This window comes from Pantherophis guttatus, chromosome 1 (assembly GCF_059756535.1).
Source record: "Pantherophis guttatus breed Tessera chromosome 1, ASM5975653v1, whole genome shotgun sequence".
In the NCBI taxonomy this organism is placed as follows: Eukaryota; Metazoa; Chordata; class Lepidosauria; order Squamata; family Colubridae; genus Pantherophis; species Pantherophis guttatus.
This window is the reverse complement of record NC_142063.1, coordinates 74,784,594-74,807,753: the sequence shown is the minus strand read 5'-3', so window position 1 is coordinate 74,807,753 and position 23,160 is coordinate 74,784,594. Positions and strand designations below refer to the sequence as shown.

At 37.7% G+C, this 23,160-nt stretch overlaps 1 long non-coding RNA gene across 1 annotated transcript; it reads left to right on the top strand.

Annotated features, from left to right (window-relative positions):
• Nucleotides 1-105: 105 nt before the first annotated feature.
• Nucleotides 106-7,733, top strand: LOC148116449 (uncharacterized). Its single transcript, XR_015729476.1, has 2 exons — nt 106-194; nt 4,414-7,733. It is a non-coding gene; the product is annotated as an uncharacterized LOC148116449 (long non-coding RNA).
• The last annotated feature ends 15,427 nt before the right edge of the window (nt 7,734-23,160 follow it).

Below are 23,160 nucleotides of genomic sequence, written 5' to 3'. Positions count from 1 at the left end.
GGCCTCCTACACACAGTAGGCCTATGAAGCAAAGGGAGCCTGATTAGGCCAGTACAGAGGACTTTGATTGAGCACGCCATGGCCTAACCGGATCGTCCACCCCTCCCACATAGCTTCGGCCCATTTTCCCAGGATCGTCCTTCACCCCAACTTATTGCACGAAGGATGGGACCACACCAACCAAGGTGAAACAGGTATGGAGGCCACAGAGGAGATCCAGCCTATTTCAGCAGGGTTGAAGGAGGCGCAGCATGGCCCAGCTCAGGGATTTATGTTCCAGTCCCAGGCCCAGTTTGAGAAAATGGTAAAATGGATGGTGGCACAGGTAGGAAAGTGGGGGGTGGAAGGGAGAGGGCAGGGATGATGGGGGAAGAAAGGCCCCTCTCAATGGCCCCCTATCAAACAAACACTTTGATATCTATAAATACCCGAGCAGCACTGGGTTATCAGCTAGTTATTTATAAATATGTTAGAGAACACCAATATTAGGACAGCACACTGAGAGACCCCACAAGTTACATCCCTCCATTGTAAGAAATGTCCATTTATTCTTTTTTCCCCCTGTCCTTTGGACACAATAGAAGATTCTTTTATTGCATGGCAGTTAAGCATACTGAGAAATATTTGATGAGAAATGTAATCAAAGGCTTTTTAAAAATCTAAGTAGAAGATGCCTACTCAATCATCCTTATCCACCTGCTTAATAGAGAGCCAGTTTGGTCTAGTGATTAAGGCACCAAACTAAAAGATAGGAGATCATGAGTTCTAATCCTGCCTTATAATGAAAGCCAACTGGGTGACCTTGAGCCTGATGCTCTCTCCCAACCTAACTCACTTCACAGGAGGAAGGTATGCTTGGTGCCTTGAGTTATTTGTGAAAATCAATAAAGGCGGGATACAAATAAATAAATAATAACATCCTCAGAAAACTCAAATAGACAGGATTGGTTTTTAATGAAGTCATATTGGGTATCCTTGATTAAGGCCTGAATCTCAAATGTTTGGTAATTTTATCTTTAATAGCAGGAACACATATGAAACAGGCTGGATCTCCCCAGGAGCCCTTCTTAAAAATTAGAGTTATGTTGGCCAGTTTCCAGTCCTCAATTACAGAAGCCAAGTGTAGAGACAAGTTACATACTTTAGTTAGGACATCCACAATGTCAGCTTTAAGCTGCTTAATATTCCTCAAGTGGATGCCATTGGGGCCTGGTAATGAATTCAATTGGTCAATAAGCCTTAGCATTTCTTCCCTTGTTACCACAGCATGGCTCAGTTAATCTGACTCCCTCCCTGAGATTAGTTGCTAAGGCTCAGGGATCTGCCTCAATTTTTCTCCTGTGTAAACTAATCCAAATAATTTCCTTCAGCTCCTCTACAATTTCCTTTTATCTTCTTAACACACCTTTCATTCCTTCTTCATCCAAGGCACCAGCAGCCTCCTTGGCTGGCTTCCTGCTTCTAATGTATTTGAGGATTTTTTTATTATACTGTATGTCTTCGCAGTTTTGGTAATACGTTCCTCAAAATTTCTTTTTGCCTCCCTCACAGTCTCTTTGCATCTCTTTTGCTAGAGAAGTTGTAATTTATCTTGGGATTGGTATAGTTACAATGGTTATAGCCTGCCTTTCCTCCAATAACTCAAAGTAGCATTTGCGGCACGCAAAAACCCTGCAATTTCATCCTTACAGCCACCTGCTGAGTTAAATTAAGCTGAGAGGTAATCACTGACCCAAAGGCTCCAAGTGAGATTCATGGCTGAATGGTGAATTGAAATAGTCTCTCTAGTTCTAGTCTAGCATTCTAGCCACCACATCATACCGACTTTAACAAAATAGGCTTCTTTCTAGGAAAACACATAGGTTTATTCTGTAGTGTAGATGATTCTACAGAAACAATGGGTGAATTTTGAGAATGGAGTAGGATTTTACAGCTGTTAGAAGTACTGCATGTTCAAAATAAAAATAAAAAAGCTAGCAGATTTAACCTCAGAACTGATGCATTTTCTTGGATGATGGGTTTGTCAGATGCTTTGTCAATTTTTGTCAACTCTTTTGAAATGTTTAGCATTCAGATAAAAAATACACTACTGACAACCATTCTCCATTTATAACTATTTACAGGCGGTGGTTGAAATTTGAAGAACTGCTGCCCTCTGCAGGAATTTGCCTTTGTCCCATCTTTCTGTCTTACTAATAATATGGTTGTATGATATTGATTCATTTGAAATAGATACAGCTACTTGTAATACAATGTTATTTCCAAGGTGATTGAAGGTACATACAGTATGATTTTGGAAAATTACTTCTGTTGGTCTACAGTGCATAGGTATCAACAGGATGGGTGAAAGAAGCGAAAGATGAGATATGCATCAGAACACAACCTCCCTGAGTTACATACTTGTATTTGATGTTGGAACACAAGTAAGAAAGGCTGGGGGTTGCATTGTGATCTCACATCACACTCCTGATGGTTCTTTTCATCATCTTAGGCCAGATTCTTGACCAAGGCCATTTGCAAACTGTTCCCACATTCAGAACATCTAATGTACAGACAAGTCATACTTATGAATGACCTTCTATTACTAAAATAGTGGACATTGTTCTCCTTCTTCAAGCCAACAAGGCCAATGAAGCCACACAATATTTTCATGAAATTTTAATATACAACCTGTTCTCATCACTTTTCAATGGTTCATGAAAATAGTGTGTGACTTCAGCAGTTCATGCCTGGTGGACTTGTAAAAAAAGCCAGAACATTTTGTGTTCAAAGACACACAAAGACATGAAGAATTTCAAAAATTAATATTTTTTTTTAATATTCTGAAACCAGAACTTTTTTGCTGGGATTAGCAGGCAGAAAATTAGAAAAGAGCCACAGAAGACTATTGCTATATATGATTACTGCTGCAAGATTATATTATATGCATAAAAATGGGAAGACTGAAATATCCACAATGAAGGAATGATCAGTAAAGATGATGGCAAAAACAAGAAAGCATTCCTTCTCTGGAGCAACCTTATGGAGCAGCCTCCCTTTGGAGATTAGGCTGGCCTGCTTTTCACTGATCTTTCAAAAACTCTTGAAAACCAAACTGTTTTCCTGTAATTAAAATCTTTAATAACAAATTATGAAAAAGAAAATCAAGCTGTTTTGGAGAGCCTTCTCCAAATATCTCCTATAATCATATGTCTGCATATAGACATATTTAATTCAAAAATAATGTGACATATTTTGAGAAAATTATAATCCCAAATGTATTATTCAACTTTAGAATAGAGTAGGGTAGGGTAGGGTAGGGTAGGGTAGGGTAGGGTAGGGTAGGGTAGAATAGAATAGAATAGAATAGAATAGAATAGAATAGAATAGAATAGAATAGAATAGAATAGAATAGAATAGAATAGAATAGAATAGAATAGAATAGAATAGAATAGCATAGCTTTGGAGACCAGTTGGCATTGTGGCAGGAACAGCTGGAAAATAGCAGAGCTCTGCTGAGCTCGATGAAAACCAGCCGGTATCTGCTTGCCAGGAGACCCTATGAGGTCAAAGCCACCCTGGAAGGGTGGGGAAGAAAGAAGAGATGCTTCATTGATCATAAGGAAACCACAATTTCCTCATTAGATCAAAAGAAAGCTCTCCTAAATGGCAGCAGGGATGATGGGCATTTTGGCAAGTCACAAGCTGTGCCAACTGAGACAATAAGATTTGTGCTGGAGCGGTTCATGTACAGAGTATTGAAACTGGGTGAGATAACTTCCAACTTTTATTCTAGAGATTTAACCCAAGTAAAAGAATTCAAAAAAATAATCTCCAAACATTAAGAAAGTGGTGTGATGACCCAGGGCATGGCCCAGAGACAACACAAACAGCTGGCAGTTCAAACTGCCCCTTTATTGCTCCAAATCGTCCCAAATGCTCCCACATTTCTGGAAAGTCCCAAAACAGAGTGATAGCAAACCCCCACACAAACCTCAAGCAGCCTCTGGCTGCAATTAGTCCAGCCCAATGCTGTCTGCACCAAGGCTGCACAGCAATAAATCCCAAATGTATTTGGCAAAACAAGAGCAAATCAAGGAGGTCAGGGAGCAAAAGATCCAGGTAATTAGTCCAGAATGCCAAAAGGAATGCAAGGATCCGTAGCAAGTTCAAACATCGGCATGCAACACTTCAGGAACTCAGTGTTTGTTCCCAACAAATGCCCCTCCCCACGGCATCTCCTTAAGTCTCATTCCCCAGGTATGCCTGGTGAAGATAGGCAGGGCACTATTCTCGCAAGTAGCCTGCTCCATCTGCATGGATTACACCTTCTCTGCACTCTCCGAGCCCTTGCATCAGGAGGGGGTGATTCTTGCTCCGCACCTGAGCTCTGTCTCTTCTGTTCATTCTGCCCCTGTTCCTCCCTGCCTGCAGGCCTTACTAATTCTGAAAAGCCTTGCCTGGACTGTCTGTACCCTTCCCCGTTTCCTTCAAGGCCAACAGAGCTGCCCTCTCAGTTCAATCAAACTTCTTGAACTCGAAAGAAGGTTTTCTTTTACAACATGTTTCCCTGGACACAATGGTGAGGAAAGCAACAGAGCTTGAAAGGTAAGACCTGCATCCCGCTTCTCGCCTGCCCCACCTGCCATCTGCAAATTGCATCCCTAAAGGGAGTTGGTGGCTAAGCAAGGGGCAGGAGCCCTGCCATGCCCGGTTAGGAGGAGAGAAGAGACAGCAAGGGGATCCACGTCTTGCTCCACACGTCTTGCTTCTCCACCTGCCACCCTTCTCGATAAAGAGACAGCAGGGAAGGGAAGCAATCAGGCTGCTGTTGCCATTGGGGTGGGACGGGACATGTTGGGCTGCTCAGCCAGTGCGAAGAACAAAGAGGGGAGGGCATGCCCCACTTCCCCCCCCCCGGCCTCGCCTCAACTCATTTTGGTTGTGCGGCAAGCAACCAGAAGAAATAGCAAGACCAGCTGTGCATGCATGTAAGTAGTTGGTGGGGGGGCTTATTTTGCGGGGGTGGCTTATATTATCACATGCGCTGAAAAGCCCGTTTGGGCTTATTATCCAGACATGTCTTATTTTCGAGGAAACACAGTAAATAAAGGAAAGGAGGGAAAGTAAACAACACCTGAAAGGCCACTTGACCTTGATTCTATTTCAGTAGGCGATCTGGATGTTTGGAAATATTTAGTGAGCTTTTTGAAGACCTTTAAGACAAACTGAATTGCAAATAACTAAAACTCTTTTGAAACTGTTCACTGGATGATGGACTTGAAAGACTTGAGAAAATTTGGTGGGGCAATTTGGATTTGGATTACTAATGTTACTTGACAGAACATCCTATGAGGCAAAAGAAGAAAGGTAATAGAAGAAAAAAGAAAAGAAGAAAAGCTAAATAAGACTATAAAATTTGGACAATTGGGAAGATGTAAACTGGAAAATTATAAAGACTGTAAATTATCAAATAGCTTTTAAGGACTATAAGTTTAGGGGATTTGGAGGTATAATTCTGGGACTGATTAAATTTTATTAATAATTGGCTTTTTTGGAGTTTTTAGATATTGGGACATTGGAACCTTAGGGGTATATTGAGTAATTTTTAATATATTAAACTATTACAAAATGACTCAACAGGGGACAATAGAGATGTATGAAGAAATGTTATTGATGCTTAAAAGTATATATGAAAATGTGATAAAGAATCGTAAGGAGATAATGGGATTATTCAAAGATAAAGATATGAGTGTAGAAGATCCTCAACAATGGGGGGAAAAGATGAACATAATATTCAGAAAACAGATGAGAAACCAGAAGAGGAGACAAATCAAAACAAGTTGCAAGAAGATAAAGACATTGAAGAGATAGGAACAATAAGTATGAATCAAATAGATAATCCTTTAAGAGTTTATAATAGAACAGAGGAAAAAAAGAAAAATCTCCCCAAAATAAAGAAAGGATTCTCAAATGATGCAGCAGAAGGAGACAAGGGGTAAGCCAGACGGAATATTTAGTTTGTATAAAAATGTTAGAAAGATATATAAGATTCCAAGAGAGAAATATAAAAAAGTGACCAAAAATCAATAAATGATGAAATTTTAAAAAGGGCAAGAGATGATGGATAGAGATAAAATACCTTTCAATATGGTGACTGTATTAAAAACTAAAAGAAAAAAGTAGAAAGTACAAATTGGGAAAATAGTAGTAGACATATCGATGGATAATAGCATTTACTATAATAATAAGCATATTAAGGTTAGAAGGTGGAAGTCTGTGATTAGATAACCTAACTGTATTATTATTATTATTATTACTAACTGTGTAAAAAGTATATTGAAATTTATAACTTTTAAGGATTAGAAATTTAGGGGACTTTGAGGTATAATCCCGGGACTGATTAAACCTTGTTAATAATTGACCTTATTGGGTTTCTAGATAATTGGGATATTGGAATTATGGTGAAATATTGAGTAAGTTTTAAAATATTAGTGACTCAGCAGGGGACAACAAATATACTATATGAAGAAATGTTGTCGATGTTTAAATGTATTTATGAAGAAAGTGACAAAAAATCATAAAGAGAATGGTATTGTTTAAAGACAAAGATGTAAATGTAGAAGAATCCCAACAAATTAGGGGGAGGGGGAGATGAGTACAAATTGGGAAGATAGTATTATGCACACTGGATTATAAAAGAATCTATTATAATTATAATGTGCATTTTAAGGTTAGAAGTTGGAAGGCTAGCATTATGTATATTTAATTGTATTATTACTGTTAGCATTGTGTAAAAAGTATATTGACCCAGTAAATACACTGTCCACAAAATATGTATGGCTGTTAAAGGAAAACTACAAATAAAACATATATATTAAAAAAAGAAAAAAGAAAATAGCTTTATTGGCCAACTGTGATTGGACATACAAGGAATTTGCCTCCAGTGCAGAAGCTCTCAGTACAAACAACAAAGTAATATAATCATAAGATACAAATAGGAGAAGTAGAAAAGATGAGAAGGATAATAGTAATACAGCCCTACTATATGGGTAAATATATAAAGCCCATATAAAACAATCTACCCAAATTTTAAATGAGGCAAATTAGATGTTTTTGCAAATGAGAAAGATACTCAAAACAATGTAACACTATATTGTTACATGACTTCAAAAACTATCAATAATGATACTAAATAATTATCCAAAATAGGTGGCTCAGTAGGATTTTTTTAAAAAACTACTTGAAAAGCTGTTTGCATAATCTCCCTTATACATTTGTTTACTTTTAAGAACCTTGCAGTGTGCCAATCAGACACAATGTGGAAGCATAAGAGTGAATTTTTTAAAGTACCGTAATTACTTAAAGGCATTTTTATTTGGGCAGGTTTTTCCTTACAAAAGGCACAGGGCTACCAGATCTGACATGTAACATTCAAATGACCACTAGATGTCAGGGAAGTCTAAAATGTTCTCTGAATCTCTTTGCTTGCCATCTAGTATTCCATCCCATCTTTGCAGGGGCAATTTTAGCAGATCTATATAGTAGGAATCCAGCGTCCCAGTTAATTAGTTTGAAAATCATTTGCTCTTTTAGATTCTCTGACAACTAGGATAAACATGCAGCTTTTCTAATAGGTTTTCTTTTCTGTTTATTTCACAGAACTTGGATCATGGTGAAAAAAGCAAAGGAGAAAGCCTAAACCAGTAGGGAATATGACTCATATCATGGGGAATAAATCTTGTACCGTTCTTAACTGATCTGACAAATGGTCTGTGACACATAGGAATTCGAACGTTTGCTCAGCAGTCCCACGAAGAGTGTTACGATCCTTCTAATGCTTTTAGGTCAAACTTCAACTACTTTTTACAACAATTTCATTTTTTGAGGGTTTCAGCTCATCTAAAAATGATATCTTCTGTTTCTTATATGTAGCCTTTTTTTGAGTAACCTATCTTCTCCATCAATCTTCATACATCTTCAGTCACCTACACTCAGCAATCACTTCCCTGGTTGCTCTTAACAGAAATAGTGTCCTAGTTACTGTTGTATCTTTTCTACTCATCAAATAAAAGGCACTAGAGTCAGTCCTACTTACTTTCTAGAAGACTTCTAGAAACTTCTAGAAGAACTAACTAACCCCATTGAGCCTGCAAGAATTTCAACATATCTGGGCAGCCAAGTTAATCAAATATACAAAATTGTTGACATGCTTAATCAATGAAAAGAATAACTAAATGCAATGTATCCCATCAAAATACATGTCCATATTATATTCTAAAAGATGTGGTTACTCTTGTCCATATGCAAAGGTGATAACATCTGCCAACTCAAGTAGGAATACATTATAACAAACATGCACCAACCATTAGTTTTGTGTCTACTTTGGTGACAGTTGCTGCTCTCCAGTATAAGAAAAATGTCTGGTTCTTTCATTGATTTTTCCAGTTATCTACCTAAACTCCCCTGTATAGGCTATAGCCATGATGGCGAACCTATGGCATGCATGCCAAAGGTGGCACACGGAGCCATATCGGCGGGCACGTGAATGTTGTCCTAGCTCAGTTCTGGCGCACGTGTGCACCTGATTTTCAGGCCTTCCAGGCTCACCGGAAATCAGCAAATGGGCCGTTTCCAGCCTCTGGAGGGCCTCTGGGGGAGTGGGGAAGGCCGTTTTCACCTGGGGAGGGTGAAAAACAGGCCTACTGTGCCCACCGTGCCATTGTGTGCCAAAAGCGGGGGGGCACATTGAATTATGGGTGTGGGCACATGCGCGGGTGACCCTCTCCCCGCTCCCCCCGCTTTTGGCATGCGACTGCAAAAAGGTTAGCCATCACTGGGCGATAGCTAGTACACTTTATTCACTAAAAATCTCATGTTTCAGCATAAAAAGATAAATACATTATGTTTATTCTAAACACTTTTCCTCAAATTAGAATTGAGAAGGTCCAATCTTGAACAAGTTACAATCTAAAAATGGCATTTGTTGTATACATTGTTTTGTGATATACAACAGCATTTAAAATTTTTCTACCTTTCAAGGCTTGCTTTATGTCTTTCCATAATTTGTCATAAATGTTTTGAAATATACCTTTATTGCATCCTATCAAAGAGCGTCTCAAATATTTCATGGAACTCTTTTGCTATCTCATAGCCAGTCTGTTTTTCATAGTCTTTTTTTTTATTCTTTGGAAACTACTGTAGATATAAGAAGTCTACGCACTCCTACTAAATGCCAGGTTTTTGAGATGTAAAAAAATCAGGCCAAGATAAATTACTTCAGAATTTTTTCCACCTTTAATATAATATATAACTTGCACAAGTCAAATGAAAAACAAACTGAATTCTTTTAGAAGAAAAAAAATACAATTTAAAAAGACATACAATAATGTGGTTGCAAAACCTAGCATTTTAACAAGGATGTGCAGAGTTTTTATATCCACTGGCTTGTTACTACCTTAGTTTTCCTTTCATTAACTTTGTATCTGGAAATGAGCCGCAATCTTTAATTACTTTCATCAACTGTCATCTTGAATTTTGTGGCTGCAGAATTGTTAGTCCTATGTTTTCTGCCTAGCACTTCATATTATATTCTTTTCCCTGAATTTGGATCCCGATTATTTGTTTATTTTTTCAAAGCTTGTCTTTCAGAACTTACAAACAATTACAAGTAACAAAAGAGAAAGTAGATACTTTTTCTTCCGCCTTTACATATTGAGAAGCATGCAGAGATTGTTCCATTCACAGGGATCTTAACTGTTTACCATTAATCTATACTCTCCACTCCAGTTTTGAATTCCTCTCCAGAATTCATTTTGTTTAAAACTTCCAGTAAAAAAATTCCAAAAGTTATTAAAAGCTTCTCAAAGGTACTTTTTTTCTTCAAAAGGCAACTGGATGTTTTTTCGTTCAGGAAGAAGAAGAAAATGTTTTGCTTCTCATCCAAGAAGGTTCATCAGTTCTGATGGCAGGGAGGAATGGAAGGATAGGTTCTGGTAGGATGGGGAGGGGTGGAAGGATTGTATTTCTTTGCAATCCTCTGATGGTTAGCACTCTCCCCGAGAGCTCTTTAGGCCATTTGAGGGTTTATCGGGCCCTCAGAGTCGCCTGAATCAGGATGCAATTGGTTGTGAAATCTTGGAACTGCTGAAAGGGCTGCATTGCAAACTGGAGATATGTGGTGCCTTATTCTTCCCCCTTTGTTAAGGGAGGGGTGTTCAATTCTAACATAGATGAATTCTTTTACTTCTCTTTCAAACAGGCATATGACAATTCGCCATGGCCAACTCACCATGAACAACTTGCCACAGCCAACTCATCACAGCTAACTCACCATGGCCAACTTGCCACGGCCAACTTGCTATAGAACAACTTGCCACAGCCATCTCGCCAAAGGACAACTCGCTGCAGGACAAGTTAGACTAATATCAAAGAAATAATGGAATAAAATCCAAAGAAAGGATGCAAAAGGAGGAACAGAATAAAATATGAATGGCAAAAATTAAAATATTTTTTATTTATTTTAAATAATTACATAGAATTGTTACACTGTCCCGCAGCGAGTTGTCCTGTGGCAAGTTGGCTGTGGTGAATTGTCCTGCAGCAAGTTGGCTGTGATGAGTTGTCCCATTCCCCTTTCAAATGGTCCTTTCTGTCCAAAGTGTGGGCTTTGCTGTCTTCAAAAGAGTGACCTTTGTCTTTCAAATGCAGATGGATCATTGATCTTGTCCTGATGGGTTTGATCTTCTATGTTGCACCATGCACTTGTGAAGTGGTTGTTTTGTTTCACCAATGTACAGATCTACACATATCTCACTGCACTGTATTGCATATATCACATTGCTCAGTTTTTGTCTGGGTGTTTTATCATTGGGATGGACAAGCTTCTGCCTTAATGTAATCTTGGGCTTAAATGTATGTTGGGTTGGTTGAAAATCCTCCTGAGCTTTTCAGATATTCCTCTGCAACATATGGAATGACTACATTGCTACATTTGTTGTTCTCTTCTTTTTCTGTAATATAAGAGCTCTTTCTGGGTCTTTTTTTTTGGATTTCATGAAGGCGCAGTAAGGATAACCTCAAGTTCTGAGGGATTCCTGTAATTTTTTTTAGTTCTTTTTCTTTTCTCTCTTTACTGGTAGGTAAACTTTCAGATGATCTCTCCCATTTTGTACTCCAGTAGATGGTGAGAATCAAAATGTAAATACTGATTTCTGTATGTGAGTTTTCTGTAAATGTCAATGTTAAATGTTAGTAAAGGCTTATTAATATTATTAATGTTATTAATAATAATTTTCTGCATTACAATATTATTTCTGCCTTCTTTTTCTTACTGTAAATGTATTCAAATGCATTTATAATAAATCTGCTTCCTCTTTTGAATGTAACATCTGAAGTTCACTTATTTGCATGCTCAGCTAATATGGTGGTGAATATATTATAATCAGTGTTGATATTAGGTCTTCCCTAATTTTTCTCGGAATGATTTCAGCTGTGTTGGGAAAACTTTCCATATCTGTGAAAGAAAACATGCCAAAAGAATCTCCATCTTATGTAGAATTCGCAAATGGTTTATCCTTTACAGGTGAGTGACACATGTTTACATGATTGTGCAACCTGTTGAATTATTTTCTATTTGCACTGTGCAAAAAATAAAGCCCAATACTGCATTGAAGCAGCTTCTGTCAGTAGAATCCATTTGTGATGGCTCAAGACTGTCACTAGTAACTGATGTGATAAACTCTCTTCTGTAAATGATCTGGTTGAAACATTTCACCCCTCAAACCAAACTTAGCACTTCCCTGACTATTTGTGCATAATTTTTTTCTGCATCTGTAAGAAAGCATGATGCAAAGTCAATTGGGCATTCACTGTCATATTTCATAATGTGTGACATAACTGTGTCAATGCCATCTTCTTAGGCATCACAGGCCATTTCACTGCTAAATGTGATTTATAACTCAGCTCTGATGTCACCATTTTCTTCACTTCTGTGAACATCTGTTTGCAATGTTTTGTCCACCTCTGTGCATTTCTTGCTTGTATTAAAGCGTTAAGAGGGTATGAAATTAATTTGGCAAAAATCTGCTATGGTAATTAACAACACCCCCCCACACACACACACACACACCCAGGAGACATATCTGGGACACTTCTGCTTTAGAACTGCATCTAAGATCATACCACTGACGCATACAATCTAAAGAACACATTTGTCTTGTGTTAAGGCCATAATGCATCAGCCTGTATAACACTGTCTTGAGGTACCAATAAAGAATAATACTTGTAGCTCAGGGTTGAAATGAGTGGTCCTTGATGCTCTCTTGAGTTTTGTTGTTTTCTTGCAGATATTTCTTTACCCAAATTAGGTAACATCATCAGTGGGTAATGAAACAACTGTCTTGAGGTTTTGCAGATATACTTCATCAATTTTTCTGGTGACAGTTCTGTCATCTAAAGAGTATCAAGTATCTGGACAGCCTTGCAGGACTTGGTCCATGGCTCTCTGTCAAAGCACTGATAGAGATGCTACTCCAATAACTTTTCTGTTATAATCAGTAGTGGTATTCAGCCAGTTCTATCCAGTTCAGGCGAACCGGTAGCAGCGGCTGCTGGAGGCTCTGCCCACCTGCCCGGATGTCATTACATCACATTTTTGATGCTCTATGCATGCGCGGAAAGCCCTGCACCTGCGCAGAGGTGGCTCACGCAAACGAAATGCAAGCATGCACATATTTGCAAACAGGTAGCAAAGGTAAGTGAATACCACCCCTGGTTATAATGATATATACATAAAGTTACATTTTTGGTGATCAGCACAAAAATAGGTCTGTTTTGCAGAAATGTCCTTGCAGTTTGCAAAAATGTTCTTAATGTGTCCATTTTCTTATGCTTCCAAAGGTCATTTTTGTACTGGACAACCTGCTGCAAATGGCTGGATGGGGTTTTTTTTTTCCCCACAGGTAAAATTCTGGCCATTTTTAGTCTTCTTTTATCGGAATGAATTTGACAAGAGTTCCATAATGTTTTCTTTCTTGCTCAACTAACCATAATGCTATTGTCCTTTTTAATGGTCTTTACCAGTCCTAGAAAGTCAGGCCACAGAAGGAGAGTCCATTGGTACTTGTTTTCTTGGCATAAGAAAGCAATAGAAAGCAGAAAATTCTACCACTCAGGTCTCTGTTTTCTGTGGTCCAGGCAGAAGACCAGGTCATTACTGTAGACAAGTGGAGGCAGAAGTTGAACTCTGGAAAAGGAATGTCTGAAGTTAATTTATTTTGGAAATGATTTATGCATGGGGGGCAAGCAGCTGACGGTTGCACTCTGGAAAAACCCTGGTTTTGACTTCCATTGAATGTAGTAAGTGTACATTTCAACAAGCAAGCGTTTATTGGAATGTAGTGTCAATCAGATGTATTTTGTTACTTTGTCTTGTTATTTGGTGATAGGCAGAAAGAACATCTACAACTCAATAGCATTATACTTCGTTCACATAGGAGCCTGCAGTTTGAAGTGACACTTGGAGCTGATGAGAGCGGTCTTGTATTCAAATAAAACCCTCGTTGTGCCAAATCCATGTAACAATTTGGTGCTATTCTTGCTGGCTTTCCATTGTGCTTAGAGAAAGCTGTCAGTCAAAAGGCAACATAAAAAGCCACCAATGTACTGACATAGGACTTATTTAATCTTTGGCATAACTCTGCACGATTGCTTGCTATTCAATGAGTCACAAAGCATAGCATTAAATCGTGCTTACTAGAATATGAAATCCTTCATTGATTCCACAGTTATCTTGGCAAGAAAATTTCTCTCAGGAGTTGATCAGGCTCCATAGCAGAGAAAGTGCACTTATCACGTCAGATCTCTATGTGATTTTGCTTTGTTTTATAAACAAGCCCTTTCTTGTGCCAGGCCATGGGGAAACATCAAAGAACAAGTGGTGCTGAAATGCGAACAGAAGAAAAGAAGAACACCCTAGAGCAGGGGTGTCAAACTCGATTTCATTGAGGGCTGCATCAAGTTTCCATTTGACCTCAGGGGCCAGGGTGGGCATGGCCAGCTTGACGTGACTCGTGTTGGGGGCGTCTGTGGTGGGCCAAGTGCTCTGCCAGCAAAAACAGGCTCCAGAGCTCCATTTTCAGCTGCAACGGCCTCCTGCCACCCTCTGCTAGTGAAAAGGGAGCTCGGGGGGCACACGCACCCTCCCCCGAACTCCATTTTCACTGGCAGAGGATGGCAGGAGGCCATCACAGCCTAAAACAGAGCCTGGGAGGGCCGCACGTGGCCCTCCCAAGCTCCATTTTCACTGGCAGAGGCACCACGGGCCAGTCTAGGGTGGCCCCATGGGCCAGATCTAAGCAGGGGCAGATCCGGCCCCCAGGCCTTGAGTGCCCTAGAACAATCCAAAGGATTAAGGGAAAGAGGCAGAACAGAGAGAAGCCAGAAGCAGCAATTTAGGTGAGAGTTTAAGTCAGGGCGAAATAGAACAGGAGAGTCATTCTGCATGCTGGCAGCAAGGGAAGGCAACTGAGAACCCGCTCCAGCCTCTTTAGAGGAATTATACAGTTTCCAGAAAGAAGTGATGAATAAGATCCATCTCCAGAGGTGGAGCTCATTTGGGTACTGGAGGCAGCTCTGTAGATCTGTAACATGCTGCCTTTGTTTTAGGTGTTTCCTGCTGCTCTCCATCAAGGGCTGAAATGCTAACATTCAAAGGCCAATTGTTTGAGAGACCTTCCCAGAGTTTTAAAACTGCAAATATTAGGATTGCTTTTGTTGTTTCCATTTACTCTACTACACCACCTCAAAAGTCATTTCCAAATCCATTAAATAAACATGTGAGGTTAAGCTTTGCATGCCTGGCAAAACACTAAGAATTATATCTGTCTTCTGTAATAACAAGACAGATTGTGTTCTCTTCACTAATCATTTTCCCCTCACATCTTCAATGATATCAGATTTGGTGCACATGAGGCACTTTTCTACCTTCTATATATTAAATGAATGATAAGGAAACCGTCAGAAATGCCAGCAGTACTTCAGTGGACCACCTACTCCAGCAAAACAGGCTTCTTCAAGTATTGTTCAGAATGTAGTTGGTTGATTTCTAATAAGATGTCCCTTACCAAAATTAATACTAGCTGAAAGTTCCATGCTTTTTAGTGATGCAGCAAAAATGTATCTGGTGAGTTTTACTTTAGAGAAAAATGTTTAAGCCTTTAAAACCTTCTGTAGATTTTCTCTGCCAGATGTGTAACCCTGTTTTATTACTGTTCAACAGTGCCACCTCCTGGTAGGAATGAAAAATGTTTTGCTCTCTTGGAAATAAGGTTGGTTCCTCTCTACTGCAAGTATTTACTGTATATTGACTAACCTGAACAAATGTATTTGGAAATATATTTGTTTATGCCTTTGTTGCTCTAATATATACAAGTTATAACTGTTGAATCTCACAATATAATCACTTCAGTGTTAAACAACTCAGTCACAAACCCTTAAATTACAGTTATACCTACACAACAAATCTGTAGTACTTATTGTATCAATAAATATTGAATAAGATCGAAATCTTGGCATTGAAACAAACCAATCTTAGTAGGTTTTTATATGGTATCAAAACAAACCGATCTTGGGACTAGGTTTTTTATATCATCTTTTTTTTTTTATCTTGACCACCCAACAACACTCCTTTGCTTAAGATGGATGGTGGATGATGAATTGTGTATGCATTTATTTAATTTACCATTATGTTTTTTGTGATATCAATATTTGGTTATATTCAGGGGGCAGGAGAATATTTGGTATCTAGAGTTCAAACCCAACTCTATGTTACTTTTTTTTTTTTTTGAATGAGTTAACCAAGTCATTTTACTTTTTGCGAAATGGAAGTTGGAGCAAGAAACAATGAGTTCAAAATAATGGGTTTTCCTTTAGAAATAAAGTGGTCGACAACTCCTTGTTTGTGTTCAGTTTATTTTTTTGAGTTTAACTTTCAGTAAATAGATATTTTATAACCAAGCACACTCACCAATGGAAGCCATTTCATGAGAGCATATATGATACCCTCAGAATTTCAAGTCTATTAGATTTCCGGATCCCAAATGAGAGATCTCTACACAAGATCCACTAAAGAAGCTTTGTTCCATGCTGCAAAAACTGTTAGATTAAACTTTAAAATAGCCAGAATATTGATGGTTCTGCAGACTGTTCCAAAACTCTTTAGATAAGCTAAGTGTTTTGCTTATCTCTAATTCACGGTGCTCTTTTAGAACCTGGCAGCATCTTATTCCCTTATGTTTTTAATGACATATCTTTTCTGGGTATGTTATTTCTCCAATAGACATAGTTGTCCAGGTGTAAATTACAAATCAGTCTCTTAACAGATGTTCTATCTGTTATATTTATTTTTTTATACACTGGACTTTTTTGTTTGGTTTCAATTTTATTGTCGTTAATAGCCAGTTTGGCCTAGTGGTTAAGCCACCAGCTAGGAACCAGAAGACTGTGAGTTCTAGTCCTGCTCTAGTCCTGCTCTAGGCATGAAAGCCAGCTGGGTGATCTTGAGCCAGTCACTTTCTCTCAGTCCAAGTAACCTCACAGGGATGTTGTTATGTTTGTCTGCCACCTTGAGTTATTTATAAAAATAATAAAAGTAGGATAAATACAAATACAAATAAAAATACAAATAAATTTATATTGTTAATAACAGAATATAACATTTAATTAATGTTATTTAATTAATAATATAATAATAGATTATACTTATATTTTATCATATATATAATAAATATAATGTGATATGTGATATGACATGACATGATATGATATGATATATATATAAATATTATATTATAAATTTCACCACATCCATGCATGTTTCACCTTTTATTTTTTAATCATCTTGCTTCTTTTTTGAATATTCAATCCACTCCATCCTGCCACAAATTTCTTGCTCTTCACATTCTTCTCAACCAATTCACTCTTCCTTCACATATTTGTTTTCTCATTTGACCTCCTCTTTGTACAGACAAACAACCTCAACATCCTTTCCCCGTACTAGTCACTCACGTCTGTATTCATTCCGAATTACTTCATCACTCTTCATTTTTACCCTATTATTTTTTGTTCTGCCACAGACATTTAATTAATCCATTCCCACTGCATTCAGCTTTTATCTTTCTCCCAACATGTCCAACTTATAGTCCATAACAAATTGAGCAAAAACATACTGTTCATATATACTACCATATATATGGCAGCTATTTTGCTTCTTTTGATACAAATTCAACTGTAAAGTCATGCGAAGTATTGCATAATTCAAACTTTAACTCTATACTTTCTCTAAATCAGCAAATGTAGAATAAAATGTCTTTCTCATATTTGTACATTTCTCAATGACCCCCTGAAGAGAAAAATATCTCATGTGTATACTCCGTGCCTGGCATAAAACCACAATACACTTTCCAAATTTTGCTAATTTTTATTTCTCATATCCTTTCAATCAAAATTTTGCCAAACATTTTTTTCAGGCACACTTAATAAGTAATAACTAATCACACATACACACACAATTTTTCTTTTACTCTTCTTACCTTCCCCTTTGAGTAGCAGAACGTAGCACAGGTTGCACAGCTTTTCCATAAGCAAACCATTATTTGCATTTAAACATTTCTCCACCTGTCAACACCTGCAGCCTTACTATTTCCCAAAATACTCAGCATCTAAGACTTCCTTCTCATGCTTTTCCCCCTGGACTCTAACATTTATGCCATCCAGGTGGTTTTCTTGGGCCTGGTTAGGGACAGATCATCACAGAGAAGATCTATCTATGTGGTCCTTTAGAGTCAACAATTACTTGATGGCATGTAATCAATCAATCAGTCAATCAATAAACATTTATACTGATGATTTTATTTGTGCTCTTTAACATGGAGTTTCTATTTTAACATAGAATAGAACAGAACAGAACAGAACAGAACAGAACAGAACAGAACAGAACAGAACAGAACAGAATAGAATAGAATAGAATAGAATAGAATAGAATAGAATAGAATAGAATAGAATAGAATAACAGAGTTGGAATGGACCTTGGAGGTCTTCTACTCCAACCCCCTGCTTAGGCAGGAAACCCTACACCACTTCAGACAAATGGTTATCTAACATCTTCTTAAAAACTTCCAGTGTTGGAGCATTCACAACTTCTGGAGGCAAGTTGTTCCACTGATTAATTGTTCTAACTGTCAGAACCTTTTCCTCAGTCTTTGTCAAGAGTCTGCCAAGTGGGGATCCTCTCGGATTCAAGTCTTCTGACAAATATTCCACCAGCAGGGATGTTCTAAGGTTGATATATCCCTCCTCCTCCCTCTTGGGGCATCCAAATAAGAAAAAATATCCAATTTTTAGATATATAAACAGTTAGAAACATGTTTTTACTAGTTTCATTAGAGAAACAATAATGATACAGATATACAGAGAGAAACTAGAACAAGTTTAAGCAACAGAAGAACTCAGTGCATTGCCTGTCCCCGTGTCCTAGGAGATTTCCTCAAAGCTAGCACTTCATACACAACAGACAAAACAATCTCCTTAAAGATATCTAAATTCCACGCTTTCCTCTGGAAAAATGCTCATGGCAAACATCTGCCGTTGCCAAAATCTCATGTAGCAATTCTCCTTACTATCTTCATCGTGGCTATTTAATCTCTCTTTGTGGGTAGGACCTTCTCCTTTTTGATCTCTCTGAATCTAGTCTGCTTTCTTTTTCTTGGCCCTTCAAGCCTCAGTTCCGAAGCTCAGGCAATCCATGATTTTCTCACCAATGAAACTTCCAGTCTTTCTCTAAGATGCTAACCAATATTCCTAAGCCTTCTGTACCTTCCAAGCTACCGTAGCTAAAGGTCAGCTATAGGTAATGGCATCCCAGCTGGACAAAATGCTATAGAAAGAAAAGTCTCAAGTTTTCTCCCTTTTACTTCTTGCTTTCTCATGAATAATCAAAGCTCTATCAATTGGCCATCTCAGCAAGTTCCATCATCTTCAATAACCATTTCTGGGTAAAGGTGAGTCTTTCTGCTTTTGAACATATATTAATCTCACTGCAGATATATATAAAAACTAAAAAGAGCCTGTCCACTTTTGAACATACATTAATCTCACTGCAGTTATCATACATATGAACAAAGCTGCCTATCAATCAGTTGCAAAAGGAAAAGCTTTGATTTCAATTGTATATTAGTCTTTAAAATCTTCTGGATTGGTATATTGCACCCAAAACTTTCTCTCTCTCTCTCTCTCTCTTTTTTTTTTTTTTTTTTTGCACATCCACCACGATTCTGATTTTTTTTTTTTATTAAGTTTGTGCTGCTGGTTAGTTCTGTGAAGCTGGCAAACTCAGGAAACAAGAACCACTTGAACTTCTGGAAAGATCTTTATTGCTAGAAGGATAATGTAACAGAATCTTGAAAGCCTGCCAAAAGCAATTTTCCTGCTCAACTTGCACCTAGAATAATTAAGCTCAGAGTTTATTTCTCACACTTCCACCCACCCCTGGGCTGAGATATCTCTTTTGCAGCAATCCTTTTTACTCTTCATTTCATCACAGGCATCTGGCAAACAATTTCCTAGCTCTTCTTTTTTTTTTTTTTTTTAATTTCTAGGAAGATATACCTGCTGAGAGAAGACAGATATTGGGAATTTGAGATCCTGCAGTCCTATGAGTCTTGCATCCTGGGAATAAAATATGATATCACTATGACCCCAGTGAATATGCAGATTCTGAAGCTAGTGCATTCTTAGAATTACTGGAAAATATAATGGGGAAGCTAAATAAAGCAGCAGAAATTCCAGATGGTTGCTTTTGGTTAGTGGTAGAGGTTCTTGTTTGCCAAGCCTTAGTGGAAAAGCTGTCCTTCAGTAATTGAAGCCCTAATCGTTAGACAAGTAGAGTAGGAAGAGCCTATTTCCATATGATGAGTGAATGAATAAAGTTTTCTCTTGTGCCAAAAACTATAAAGGCCAGCAGCTGTATTCCAGTAACAGTCCGGGTTTGCAGACTAGGTTTTCAGGGTGACAAGAATAATTAAATGTCAATGCGTATTCTTCCTATATGAGATCCTCTAGAAGCCTCTGGAGTCTAAGACAGATATTTCCTGACATGGCAGATCTGAAATATTTATAGCATTAATTGGCAAATTCCCTTCTTCCCTACAACTATGAAGCTTTGCTGATGCTTCGGAAGTAACGGCGCTCCTATGTAAAGTGTCCAGGTCATCTACAATTTAGACTTAGCTTTGGGTATGACAATAGAACTTTTCTCTTGCAGTCATTGAGGGTCTGCTGGCCCCCAACCACATAGGAGGGGAAGGGGAGAGAGTTTCAAAAGGAGTAATGTCCTCTTTCCTTCCCGCCTATATTTCCCCCCAGTTTCTTGAGTTTTCAATTGGTCTCAAAAGCAGGCCAGGATTAATGAAGTTGTTGTGTCTAGGATGTCTTGATTACTTAGCTCATCTGGAACTTTAGCTTTCCCTCCAAGCCTGTTTCATTCCCGCCTACGCACTAATTTGGAAGTTGAAATTCAACAGCATATTCTTACATCAAACACTTGTCCTGTCAAAGGCAGCAAATATCACAGTGGGCTGTCACTGGCTTGACTGCATCTTCAAAGATAGTTCTCAGGTGTGCCACAATATTCATTAACTGTCCAAATCCAGGCTGACTTGAATCAGAAGGGAATTTGCCTACTTTACAGCTCTTTCAGTCGTTAGGGTAATTATCTGATGTGAGTTTGGTCACTGGAGAAGCCATGTGGATGCAAGGATTTTGTCATTCACAATGAGTAAAGATGGCAATATATTTGTTTGGATTCCCGTTATATCTCTCTGCCACAGAAGCCCGGCTTCACACAACATGGGCAGAGGATCAATTGGTTAACCTGGCTAACATTCGGTAGCATTGCCAGAGATTCAGTAGCCATCATGCTAATCTATGAGATTTGCAATTTCTATCTTCTAATATTTTTTTCCCATATGGAATTTGTATTTTCTCTTCCTGCAGTTATTGTACTTTCACTGTAGCTTAATGGTAGTAACAGAAGTAATATTTTTATTTAGTGCAGTATGCTAGGTTTTTTTTTAATTTCTTTCCTTTTCTTCCATGTGCATTTCCCCCCAAATATATTCTTGACTTACAAAATATCTTCAGAACCTCTCATTACCCTTGTAGCTTTCACTAATTTTATTAACCTTTTATCATAAACTGTAAATTCACTCCTGGTTTTTGTTTTCGTCTTTTGCCATGTATATGCATAATTAGATATATACTTCAACTATGTTTTTGGAACTAACAGATGTTCAATAAGCAATCACCATGTTCATTCATTCTTGCATCCATTGATGACGGAATTATTTTTTTCTCTACTCTCTCATCTCATTCCCACCCATTCATTCATGGCACTTAAGAAAATAATGTTTTCCCCAGGATTACATTCATTCAAAATATTGAATGAATTTTCCCAAAACTCATTCCTGGTTCTTCTATTTTCATCACCATTCACTGGAGCATAATACACAACCATCACTAATTTGTTAATTCCTATTTTCATTCACATCCTATTACTTCATTATTAAATGTACACCTTCATTTCCATGCCTGACTACATCAGTTCCACATCACAAGATCAAAAGCCTTTCATTCATTCAGCTGTATTTCATCCTTCCTCTTTCTCATAGATTCACAACTCAAAACATGTCTACTCTTATTTAATTTCATTAATTAATTCATATTCTTTACAATGTTCACTTATAAGTTTTCATACACCATTGTTGTTTGGATGATTTCCATGGGATGTATTGCAAACTGAAGTCAGCTCTGCAAAAGCAGAAATGACAACTATGGCAAAGACAGAGTAGCTGGTCAGTAGACTGTTCCTCAGAACCGCTCTGGATAAGAAGAGGACAAGAGATGCTCACATGCATTCTTTGCAAGGATACTGTAGAACAGCAGTTTTCCACGGGTTTGAACACTGGGAGATGAAAAGTTTAGCCATCTTGCTCCCAGACATAGCAAAGCCTTTTAAAGCAGATATCTCCAACCTTGGCAACTTTAAGACTTGTGGACTTCAACTCTGGGAGTTGAAGTCCACAAGTCTTAAAGTTGCCAAGGTTGGAGACCCCTGTTTTAAAGGATTCTAAGTTTGCAAACCTCACTTTCTAATCACTTTTGGAAATTACTCATTAAATATTTCTAAGCTATAAGAGGCCTTCAGATCAACGAGTCTGAAAAGATTGGGTGAATCTGTCTTCAATCCTGAATAGAAAAAATAATAATCAAAAATAAAAAAAAAATAATCTTAAGAATTTAAAGAATCTGAAAAAACAGCAAAAAGGTAACTAAGATTTTGCTCTTAGAAAGTTTTAAATGAATTAAGGGTCCAGATAAAATTGGAATATTGAAACTTTTACAATAAGACTTTGGAATTAATCATTAAGAACAAGCAGATTTGCAGGTAATAGATCCTGTTTTGGTTTGTACTAGACAAAATAAAGATAAGTGATGTTATGATTTCAAAAACTGGACACTACAGGAAGCTAAAGTTTTTAGGCAGAGAAAAGAATTACAAACCTGTGAAATGCTCTAATAATGAAAATATTGAAAAAATGTTTGGAAGAGTGGAATCAGAAAATAGTAGCCATGATAGCAACAATGTCAATAATGATGTTTATTTCTATGGATAAACTATGTCCAAAAGATGTTATTGAAAAAAATGATAGACGTAGAACAAATTTTGGCTGACAAGATAGAGATGGTATCAAAACGGTTTTCAACTGACAGGAAAAGAGAATGGTTCAGAAAAAGATGTTTCATGGATCTACAAAAGAAATTGGCTGAGATGTAAAATTTAAAAGGAAAATGCAAATGATTAAACAAGAGAGTGACCTGCATAATTTCTTCCCATTAGATTTACAAAAGAGGCTTGTTAAAACTCATTCCCCAGAGTTGAAGTACTCTGTGGAATGAGACAAAGAAGAAATGAAGAGAAATCAAATCCTATGACAATGTTTGAATGAATTAACAATTAAGACTGTTAGCAGTAAAAGGAATATAAAGTTTGTTTATTTGATCAAGATTAAAATAAAATAACCCTTTACGGACTTTCTGCTGACACTAAGGCTAATATTTTATTGA